Raw genomic sequence first — 4,318 nt, 5'->3', positions numbered from 1 at the left:
TTTTATAATAATGTGGGCATTTGTTGACCGATTCACATGAAATTCGGCACAAATATTTTCCCTATGACTTCCGGCGGCATTGTTGTTGAATTTCATAGAAATCGGTTTATATTCAGATATAGGCCCCAACTGATTTTCACTGATTTTCAATTGAATTTCACTTTTAAAGCCTTCGTCGGCATGATTTCTTAACAAATTTTTCTCTGAATTTTTCATTATGTCTTTTTCTATGATTTTAACTAGGTGTGCCAATTTTAGTTGAAACCTGTTAAAATTTGGATATATCTCCCAAACATATTTTCGTTCGATTTTGACTAATATTGCAAAAATTTGGTCATTTGCCAAACAATTCTCACAAAATCTGTCACGATTCGTCACGGTTTCGCTTATGACTCTACTGATCACTGGTAAAATTCATAGAAATCTAATCAGGTTTAGATCAAGCTCCCATATCCATATATTTATCCTCCGATTTTCACTTGTAATGCCTTTTTCTGAAACATTTATCAAACAATTTTCTCAAAATTTGGTACAACGATTTCTTCTATCACTCTCACAACGTGTCCGAGTTCGCTCGAAATTCTACAGTGCCAATTTAAGCAAATTTTAGTTTCGTTGACTTGGACTGCATACCAAATGTGGTGTAGGATATCAAAAGGACGACTTCGTCCGATTTTAGCTCGTCCTTTCTTATTTTGTTTTATAAATGATTTAAAATTTCCTTACTATGAAGAATCAAAAATCAATGGGCCACTAGCTGACTGAACATATAAATATTTTGTAAATTATAGAAATCAAAACAGAATTTATGGCAACATAAAAAATATTTTTAGAAAAAAACCCAATATCAAAAGAAAAAAAAAATAAACCACATATGGCCCATAAGTCATAAAATCATATGCCAAATTTAAAAATTTTTAATAAACTTAAAACAAAAATTACTTATCCACCTGATACAATTTGGATGTTGTAGTACCAAAAAAAAACTTAAAAATTTGTAAGGTTAGCAATGTGGATTTTTCTCAAGTAAAAAACTGTCTATGGGAGAGATGAAAAAATTTTAAAATATTTTTATGCAGGCTCCTGAAAAGACCACACAATTACTATTTTACCATAATCCAAAAAAAACGAAAGTTTTTTTATATACCTTGTCTTGATCTAAAAAGCTCCTTATACATGAAATAGTTGATCTAATTTTGTTTCTTTCTTTTTTTTGGTCTTATTTTTCTTATAGCCTTCATTCACTTTTTTCACCCCCCAAAAATCAAAGTTTTCCAAACATTTCTTCTTTCACTACAGCGTAAAGCATAGTTAACACCCCCACCACAAATTCAGGCAGATACTTCTTTGCACGAATAGAGCTCTCATCGTGAATAAGACTACAACCATATTAGCCATAAAAGTGATGAATTTATGGCAAATGTCTATTTAACATAAGAGCCACTACCTCCTAAAAGAGATGAGAATCATCACATGAAGCATAAGATGCACACATATACACAGACAGACAGACAGATATTCGACAAAAATCGCACCGTTATAGATAGGTAGCCATAGTACTTATGATACATATCTCTAGATACGCATAGATGCGGATATAGAAGAATATTTACTAACATAGATGCCTCATATAGAGTGCACAATGGGTTGAAATTGAACAAGTAACAGCGTACTAAATTCGGATGGGCCGAATCTTGGTAATCCACCACCATGGATTCGAAAAAAGGATGATCGAGAGACCGGTTTTGTAGGGGAGCTATATCAGGTTATAGACTGATTTGGACCGTAAATGACACAGTTTTTGGAAGTCGCTCCCATGTAAACCGATCTGCCGATTTGACTTCTTGAGCCCCTGGAGTCTGTAATTTTTGTCCGATTTGAATGAAATTTTGTACGCAGTGGTTTGCTAAGACATTCAATAACTGTGCCAAGTACGTTCCAAATCGGTCTATAACCTGATATAGCTCCCATATAAACCGATCTCCTGATTTGAATTCTTGAGCCCTTACAAGCCACTATTTTGTCCGATTAGGCTGAAATTTTGCATGCAGTGTTCCGCTTTGACTTTCATCTACTTTGTCCCCATATAACCGATTTCCCGATTAGACTTTATGAGCCCTTGCAAACCGCAATTTTTGTACGATTTAGCTAAAAGTTTGCCCATAGTGTTCGGTTATGACTTCCAACAACTGCGCCAAGTAGGGTCAAAAACTTGATAGAGCTCATATATAACCCGATCTGCGATTTGACCTCTTAAAGCCCTTACAAGCCGCAATTATTGTCCGATTTTGCTGAAATTTTGCATTTGATGTTCTGTTATGACTTCCAGTAACTGTGTCTAGTACGATCCAACTCGGTCTATAACCTGATATAGCTCCCATATAAACCAATCTCCCGATTTGACTTCTTGATCCCCTCGAAGACGCTATTTTTGTCTGATTTCACTAGCATTTTGTATGTAGTGGTTTGTTAAGACTTCCAACAACTGTGCGAAGTACATTCCAAATCGGTCTATAACCTGATATTGCTTCCATATAAACCGATCTCCTGATTTGACTTCTTGAGCCCTTACAAATCTCAATTTTGTCCGATTAGGCTGAAATTTTGCACATAGTGTTCTATAACGACCTTGAACAACTGTTCCAAGTATGATCCAAATCGTTGAACAACGTAATCCCAACCGATCTCCCAATTTGACTTCTTGAGCCCTTAAGCTCGAGCTGAAATTTTGCGTAGAGCGTTCTGTTATGACTTCCAATAACTGTGTCAAGTACGGTCCAAATCGGTCTATAACCTGATATAGCTCCCATATAAACACATCTCCCGATTTGACTTCTTGAGACCTTACGAGCCGCAATTTTTGTCCGATTTGGCTGAAATTTTGCACAGATACTTCTTTTTGATGTACGCTGGTTAAGATTTTGAACGAGCCCAATCGGACCATATTTGGACATAGCTGCCATATGGACCGATCTGCCGATAAAGGGTCTAATGCCCATAAATGCTTTATTTTGTATCCGATTTCTCTGAAATTTGAAACAGTGAGTAGTTTAAGGATTTCCGACAACTGACCCAAATATAGATTTAAGCCTCCCGATATTTGACCTAAATATGGATTAGATCGGTCCATATTTAGACATAGCTGTCATATAGACAGATCTGCCGATAACGGATCTGAAGACCATAAAAACTTTATTTTTTTATCCGATTTCGATAAAATTTGAAACAGTGAGTTATTTTGAGCCTACCAACATCCGACCCAAATATGGTACAGATCGGACTATATTTAGATATAGCTGTCATATCTGCCGATAAAGGGTATAAAGCCCATAAAAGCTTTAGTTTTTAAACGATTTCGCTGAAATTTGAAACAGTGAGTAGATTGAGGCCTCCCAATATCCGACCTAAATATGGTTCTGACCGGACTATATTTAGATATAGCTGCCATATAGACCGATCTCCCGATAAAGGGTCTGAAGACCATAAAAGATTTATTTGTTACTCAATTTCGCTGAAATTTAAAACAGTTGGTTATTTTAAGCCTCCCAACATTTGAGCGAAATATGGCTCAGATCGGACTATATTTAGATATAGCTGTCATATAGACCGATCCGCCGATAAAGCTTGTGACGCCCATAAAGCTTTGTTTTGTGACCGATTTCGCTGAAATTTGGAACGGTGAGTAGTTTTACGCCTCCCAATATAGGACGCAAATATGGTTCAGATCGAACTATATTTAGATATAGCTGCCATATAGACCGATCCCCCGATAAAGGGTCTGAAGCCCATAAAAGCTTTGGTTGTTAACCGATTTGGCTGAAATTTGACACGGTGAGTAGTGTTAAGACTCCTAACATCTGACCGGAATATGGTTCAGATCGGACTATATTTATATATAGCTGCCATTTAGACCGATATGCCGATAAGGGGACTGAAGCCCATAAAAGCTTTAGTTTTTAACCGATTTGGCTGAAATTTGAAACGGTGAGTAGTTTTACTACTCCCAACATATGACCTAAATATGGTTCTGATCGGACTATATTTAGATATAGCTCCGATTCCCCGAAATTTGAAACCGTGAGTAGTTTTACGCCTCCCACCATAGGACGAAAATATGGTTCAGATCGGACTATATTTAGATATAGCTCCTATATAGACCGATTCCCCGATAAAGGGTCTGAAGCCCATAAAAGCTTTAGTTTTTAGCCGATTTCGCTGAAATTTGAAACGGTGAGTAGTTTTACGCCTCCCAACATAGGACGCAAATATGGTTCAGATCGAACTATATATAGATGTAGCTGCCATATAGACCGATCCC

This window comes from Stomoxys calcitrans, chromosome 4, assembly GCF_963082655.1.
Source record: "Stomoxys calcitrans chromosome 4, idStoCalc2.1, whole genome shotgun sequence".
In the NCBI taxonomy this organism is placed as follows: Eukaryota; Metazoa; Arthropoda; class Insecta; order Diptera; family Muscidae; genus Stomoxys; species Stomoxys calcitrans.
This window is presented reverse-complemented; position numbering follows the sequence as displayed.